This window comes from Odocoileus virginianus, chromosome 10 (assembly GCF_023699985.2).
Source record: "Odocoileus virginianus isolate 20LAN1187 ecotype Illinois chromosome 10, Ovbor_1.2, whole genome shotgun sequence".
Classification (NCBI taxonomy): domain Eukaryota; kingdom Metazoa; phylum Chordata; class Mammalia; order Artiodactyla; family Cervidae; genus Odocoileus; species Odocoileus virginianus.
In genome coordinates, this window is record NC_069683.1 from 38,907,311 (window position 1) to 38,914,379 (window position 7,069).

The following is a 7,069-nucleotide window of genomic DNA, read 5'->3' on the forward strand; positions in this document are numbered from 1 at the left end:
AAAATAAAATAAACAAGCCAAAGAACAGAACCTATTCTTGGAAACTTTAATGTAGGAACCCGAAGTGGTTGAAAGCATATAAGCCTTGGGATCAGACTTGGGCTCAAAGCTCAGCTCCACTTCCTACTAGCTCTGTGACGTTGGCTGCTGCCTAACATGTGTGAGCACCAGTTTTATCTTCTATAACAAGGTGACCGTGGTCATTGCTTAAAAGGTCATCTAGGTGCTGGGGTCTAAGAAGAAAGGTCTCTGAGGCCTCTGGGTGCCAGCCTACATTTTACAAGGCCATCCTGGTAACAGTAAGGCACCCCTCCCCCAAATCTCCCTCCCTCAGCAGTGAAAACCCTTGCAAGCTCAGGTTCAAATACTTCTCCAGAAGTTCATGGATTTATTGGTGGGAGTGAAGGGGACAGGGGATCGGCTCTCTGGGTAGCAAGAGACCGTGGCTGATGTGTCTGTAGCTGATCTTTGCTTTCTTCTTGGGTCTCTGGGCTCCTGTCTCTATGAATGGTACATCAATTCTTGCTGTTGGCTCTGGGCTGGGTGGTAGTGGTTCGGGGGTCCAGACATGGTGGTCAGGGTGCTGCCACCTGTCTGCCTGCTCCCAGGGTTGTGCCCGCCATCATCGTACCTCCTCTTCGGCAGGAGGCCCGGGCCTTGGATTTAACAGTCTCTGTGGAGAGGTTCCTGCAGGGTGGACTGGAGGCCAGTCTGAGGAATACACACAGGGCCACGTCCAGACATGTCACCCACTCCCCTTCCCTCCCTCCCTCCCTCCCTCCTTTCATTACTTCTCTTACCCACAGATCAAGCTGATGAGACACTGACATCTTCTCTCTGGTTTCCTGCTCGTGAGGGTGGGAATACTATGAAAGGACTCCACTAACCCCCATGACAAAATTGGCTTACTCTCGTTTAGCACTTGCTATGAGCTGGTCACTTTTACACATAGCAATTCACTCAGTCCTCATCACAGCCCTTGTGTATACTTACTATTATCTCTGTTTTGCTAATGAGGGGGCCGTAGGTTGGGTTCCCTGGGAAGCAGTCATTGAGATGGGGTTGAGCGTTCAGGATGGTCATTAGGAGTGCCTTTGGGATTGTGGCGGGAGGGGAAGGAAGCAGGCCGGGCCGGTGGGGTGGGCGTGGGGTGGGGACAGGGTGCAGATGGTGAGCTGTGATGCCGGCTTGATGACGACTCAGCTGACCTCACAGGGACCTTTGGGATCAGAGTTGTTCATTGGCTAGAGAGGCCAGGACCTTCATATCCCACCTTAATTCTGTCAGAGTGCGTGACTTTGGGCAGAGCACGACCTCAGGTAAGGTAGCTCTGGAAATCCTGCCAGCTGTGGACAGCAAGTCTTTCCTTTGAGGAGGAACCCGAGTGCCACATACAACGTCCATCCCATGAGAAAACTGAGGCCTGAGGAGCTCAAGTTGCTTACTTGTCCAGGACAGGCTGACAAAGAACAGAGCTAGGATACATGTTCCCAGATGGTGCTTGAACCTGAGTGCCGGGCAGTACTCTATCCTGACTCTTTTCCATGATGTTCTTGAGGGCATCACATGAGGAAATCATTCATTCAGGTGGTTGTTTATTCATTGTTGTTATTGTTTAGTTGCTAAGTTGTGTCTGACTCTTTGCGACCCCATGGACTGTAACCCACCAGGCTCCTCTGTCCATGTGATTTTCCAGGCAAGAATACTGGAGTAGGTCACCATTTTCTTCACCAGGGGATCCTCCAACCCAGAGACTGAACTCATGTCTCCCATGTCTCCTGCATTGGCAAGTGGAGTCTTTGCTGCCAAGTCACCGGTGAAGCCCCGTTTATTCATTAGTATTCATTAAGTCTGCCACAAAATTTATCTACGAGTACGTATTAAGTGCAGAGCACGTCTCTGTATGGGGCTGTGTGCTAAAGGACATGATGGTGACTGAATCGGGTGTGGTGCCTTCCCTTGCAGAACTCATTTATTTCAAGTGACCAGGCTTGGATTTGTAGCAAGTATACAACCTGGGGCTTTTATTTGGGATGTCTCACTGGGAGGGAGAGATGTCTCACTAGGTTTCTGTTCAGCCTGGAGTCTGAGATGAGTCAGCTGAAGCTTGTGGCAGGCCAGCGGCTTCCTGGGTCGCCCCTGGGCTGCCGGCGAGGACCCGCCCAGCTTTCCTGAGCCAGTGAGGCCGTCCTAGGCCAGCCTGTCTCCAGATAGATAATGGCTTGCATGTGTACGCCTTGGTCTGCGGCTGGTTTTCTGCTGCCGGTTGCTTTCTCTGCCCGCGGTGAAATGTGCAGACTGTAATTGTCAATGGGATAATTGGATATTTTCCTGTTGTTTAAACCTAAAGGAAGGCTAGAATCAAATTCCCTTCCTTCTCCCATCTCCCAAGAGAGATCCACAGAAACATAGGGTGTGACCTTGTAAAGACATAGGAATAATGATTCCATTTTTAAGAGGGGAGTTTGGATTTAAATTCCCTTATAGTGCCAGGAACTGGGATCATAGAGGCATCAAATGTTGTTGCTGGAAGTTTCCTTAGAGCTCCCTGTATTATGAGATGGGGAAATTGAGGCCCAGAGAGGGGAATGGAGCTGCTATAATACTCTCAGGCCCCCTCCCACTCTCTGTGGAGTCTTGCCTTCCCTGAGCTGTGTTTCTTAAGTTTATTATCCCAGCTAGCCTCCAGTGATTTCTAGCAGCTCTGTGTCCTAGCTCTAGTGGAATCCTCTTGTTAACAGTGATCTGTAATAGTTTTCAATTTCATTCATTCACTTGTTCATTTGAGTGAAATTTACTTTAGGCTAAGAACTTACTTTGGGCCAGGCCATGAGTAGAACTATAATGAATTATGTAAATGTCATCCTTCTGACTTAGTAATAAACATCCTGAGGGTCAGTCATTTCTGATTCGTATTTGTGCTCCTGTGGTTTAAATGCACATGAAAGAAGCTCAAAAACTGGTTGTTGAATGAATAAATGTTTAATAAGTGATGAGTGACTAACCACTGAGGCGTCTCAGGTGACTGTGAGAAATTTAATTCCTTAGCTTGAAGTTTGTTCTTTTCTCCAAGCTGTTTTCATTCTTTATGGTAGAAAACTGCTGCATGGGGGGAAAGGATAAGCTAGAGTTTTACCTTGATTAATTTAAATACTGTTTCTGAGTGGCAGCCAAAGATTTAATTGGTTGAAGGAGTCAGACAGTTGGAGAGACTTTTTTTCCTCCTAAAGGATAGCAATTCAGAAATATTTTTAATCTTTTGGTTTTATGTTCGTTGGAAAAAAATGTCTCTGCAATCTCATCATTTAATGTCTTGTAGGAGAGCACAGTGCAGTGGGCAGCAGTGACCGGGGCCAGAGGCTGGACTTGCTCCCATCCTGTCTCCTTCCTCCCTTCCTTCCCAGCTCTGGTTCTGCACGAACCTGCTGTGTGTCCACAATCATTTCCCTCTCTGAGCTTCATTTTCTTCCTCTAAGGATGAGGAGGTAGGCAAAAGTTTCCCAGGGACTCTTTCAGTGCTAATGTTCTAGGAGTTTGTGAGTGAGTTTTGGATAGTCTTTTCTCTTTTCTGGACAAAAAGGATCCCACTTTAGTGCCTCGGGGCTGTGAAAGAATCTCATTGGCCGAAACGAACAAGGTCTTATTCCTCTCAGTGAAAAGCATGAAAAGGTTTTGTGTTGGCTTTGTAGCTGGGAAGGAAATTGTAAGACATTTTAGTTTGGGAGCCCCTTCCAGCATCTGAGGGTTTGCGTTGTCCAGGTTTTATGGAAGCCCTGTGGTATAGCCTGGAGAAGTGCTTTATGAGAGGGTGGGGATAGAGCGCCTGCCTTCGATGGAATAAAATACAGATAAATCCCTGAATCCCAGCATTCTAACATGCTTCTTAATTTAAAGTTTTTTTTTTTTTTTAATTTAAAGTTTTTATTTTTGACTGAGTTCATTCCGCCCCTCTGACTACTCTTAGCAACTTGTCATCTTCCCAACATGTGGCCCCATGTCTCCACTGCTTTGCACTTGCTGTCTCCTTTGTTTGAAATCCTGTCGCCTTCCAACTCTGCTGCTTCTAGTAAACTTGAAAGCATCCTTCTAGCATTGGCCTGGGACACTGTCTCAGATCCCCTAGCTTGAGCTGAACTTCTCTGTGCTCCCCAAATTCCTTCTGATTACTTCAAAATGCCACACAGAGCATACTGAACCATAATTGCTTGTTTAAAATCATTCATTTATTCATTTGGCAAATGTTTGTTGAGTGCTTATGACATGCCAGGTGCTGTGCTAGGTCCAAGGATCATGTCCCACTGTAATGGAAGGTCCTGCCCTCTTGGAGATCACATTCTCACTATCTCTCCTATATAATCCCAACACCTAGCTTGGCCCACTGGGTTGCTCAGTAAAATTTGGAGGTCATTACCAAGTGTTCTTGGCAAGAAAAGTATTCTTTTACAGAAAACTCTCCACTTCACATTAGCAGGTAGAATAGAATAAGGCAGAGAGATCCAAATTCCAGACTTAGAAGGAATAATTGAAGTTTCATTCTGAGTGAAAAGAATGTAAAATGAGCCAACAAGAATGTAGACAGAGATTTCCATCAACTATTGACCCCCAGTGTTTTGGGGGAACCCTGGATGCCAGACCTACAGGATTATATGGCAATGAGGCATTGATACCAGAAGCTAGGGGCCAGGGCATGGGTCTGCTGGACTGCGGGGAGTTGTTCCCTTTGGCACCTGAGTGGCCAGGCACAGTTACCTTCCTCCAGTGATGGGCTTTGAAGAATGAGACAGGATGCTTGAGGGGCAGCTGCAGAGGTGGAGCACGGACGGTAACGAGTCCTCAGAAAGGCACTCCTCACTTTTCCCCATCTCCCTGGCTTCCCACTCTGGCAGTTCTTCTGGTGCAAACTTGTCAGAGATCTGTGATGATGGGGCCAGTGGGCTAGTAGTTCTGTCCTGAATTTAAATAAGACACACCCTGTTCTCTCTCAGAAGGAAATAAGGCAGGAGTTTGAGAAATGACTAGGCATACTATAGTCTTTAAATGATCACGAGCTTTAAAAAGACTTATATATGGTACTGATGAACCTATTTGCAGGGCAGGAAGAGAGGCACAGACATGGAGAATGGACTTATGGACACAGAGGGGAAAGGGAGGAGGGGACGAATTGAGAGAATACAGTTTACGTGTATATAGTACCATGTGTAAAACAGATAGCTAGTGGGAAGCTTCTGTATAACACATGGAGCTCAGCTCAGTAATGATTTGCTGCTGCTGCTGCTAAGTTGCTTCAGTAGTGTCCATCTCTGTGCGACCCCAGAGACAGCAGCCCACCAGGTTCCTCCATCCCTGGGATTCTCCAGGCAAGAACACTGGAGTGGGTTGCCATTTCCTTCTCCAGTGCATGCATGCATGCTAAGTCACTTCAGCCATGTCCAACTCTGTGCGACCCCCAAGGACAGCAGCCCACCAGACTCCTCTGTCCATGGAGTTCTCTAGGCAAGAACACTGGAGTGGGTTGCCATTTCCTTCTCCACAGAGATGATCTAGAAGGATGGAATGGGGGTTGGGGTTGGAGGGAGACTCAAGAGGGAGAGGATATATGTATATATGCAAGAAAGTGAGACTCTTTGCCACCACATGGACTGTAGTCTGCCACGCTCCTCTGTCCATGGGATTCTCCAGGCAAGAATAATGGAAAATGTTGCTGTTCCCTTCTCCAGGGGATCTTCCCAACCCAGGGATCAAACCTAGGTCTCCTGCATTGCAGGCAGATTCTTAAACACTAGCACCACCTGGGAAGCCCATACATATATTTATGAAAAAAGGGCATGATAGTCATATAAGAACAGTTTAACATAGGAGAAAGAGCCCCAGCTATGGATTTGAGGGTGTGAATATCAGTTAAATTGCTGAAGACTGTTAAAAAAAACATACCACTTAGGTTAAGAGCAAAGCTCTGGTCTCAGACTGCATAAATTCTTGTTTCTACTTATCCACCTTGAGATCTTAGTCAAGTTACTTCACCTCCCAAATTTCAGTTATGTGACCTTCATGGGATTGTTTTTGTTTGTTGTTTAAATTTTTACTGAAGTGTAGATGCTTTATAATGTTGTGTTAGTTTCTGCTGCACAGCAAACTGAATCAGCTGCATATATGGATATATCCCCTCTGTTTTTGTGATATCCTTCCCATTTGGGTCACCACAGAACATTGAGTAGAATTCCTTCTGCTCTATAGGTTCTCATTAATGATCTATTTTATACACAGTAGTCTGTGTATGTCTATTTTGAGGGTAAAGTAAACAATTAAGACTGGACCAAGCATTTAGCACAGTGTCCAGAATGTAATAAGCACTCAATTCTAACTTCATCATGATTATTAACAGTGAGGTCTTAGACAAGTTAGGCAATGCTTCTAAGCCTCAGTTTTTACCTCTGTATAGTGGGTGGGTAATCACGACCATCGATCCACTGTGTGGGCTGAAACAGAGAGTTCTTGGTTCCTAGAAGGTGTCCTATTGTTGGTAATTCTTCCTGCTTACTGTGTGGGTGGTTAATTCCTTCTGATTTTAGACACGTCTCAGGGAGCCCATTGTTTCCTTCTGTAATTCTTTGGTATATGACTATGCTACTCGCTTCCCCTACTCCAACTCCATCCTGGATAAATGCCAGCTTAAAAAAAAAAATCTGTCCGACCAGTAGCCTGGTATGTGGAGATAACTGTGGTTACATCTGGCTTTGGAATCTGCCAGGCTCCAGAAAACCCAGATTTGGGGGCTCAGTCACCTCCTTCCAGATGTCCAGGAAGGCCACCATCCAGAAGCAGGGAGCAGGGCGACTGGGGGAGTAGGCAGCTCTTGGGGGCTCTGCTGGGAACTGCACAGGGCTCCCGTGAGCCTGGTTCACTGTTGGGATGCTTGCCTGCTCCCCGGGCACAGGGGCATCTTCCTAGCATCAGATTCCAGCTCACCATGGAGACAGAGGAAATCCAACCTCAGTCTTGGGCCCTGGCCCCTCCAGCTTCTGGCTGTGGCGGTTTCCACCAAGAAGGGTATGTGATTCATTACCAGTCC

General features: G+C 46.6%; 1 long non-coding RNA gene across 1 annotated transcript; it reads right to left on the reverse strand.

Moving 5' to 3' along the window:
• Positions 1-359: 359 nt before the first annotated feature.
• LOC110147404 (uncharacterized) lies at positions 360-1,147 on the reverse strand. The gene is made up of 3 exons (XR_002316835.2): positions 994-1,147; positions 801-845; positions 360-711 (listed from the first exon to the last, which is right to left on the reverse strand). It is a non-coding gene; the product is annotated as an uncharacterized lncRNA (long non-coding RNA).
• Positions 1,148-7,069: the final 5,922 nt, after the last annotated feature.